We start from the raw sequence: 241 nt of genomic DNA on the forward strand, positions 1-241 counted from the left end.
GCTACGCGATAGTTTCTGAACCATCTGAACACAGTCTCTAGGTGTGCTGGGCCGTGTACGTTTAAACGTTGCGTTAAGTCATGCGTTAAATCTTGGCCTTATGATGATAAAACGGGAGCACTGGAGCACCACCAACGTCCACCACCGCAGAGTTTTCCGCCCTGCCAGCGATGTCAGCGCCAGCGCCAGCTTCATCGCTTTATTAGTGGTTTCGTTTCATCGTCGAGAATGAGTAATTTAA

The sequence above is a fragment of the Amblyomma maculatum genome, chromosome 11 (genome assembly GCF_055883805.1).
Source record: "Amblyomma maculatum isolate TAMU_Amacu chromosome 11, ASM5588380v1, whole genome shotgun sequence".
Lineage (NCBI taxonomy): Eukaryota > Metazoa > Arthropoda > Arachnida > Ixodida > Ixodidae > Amblyomma > Amblyomma maculatum.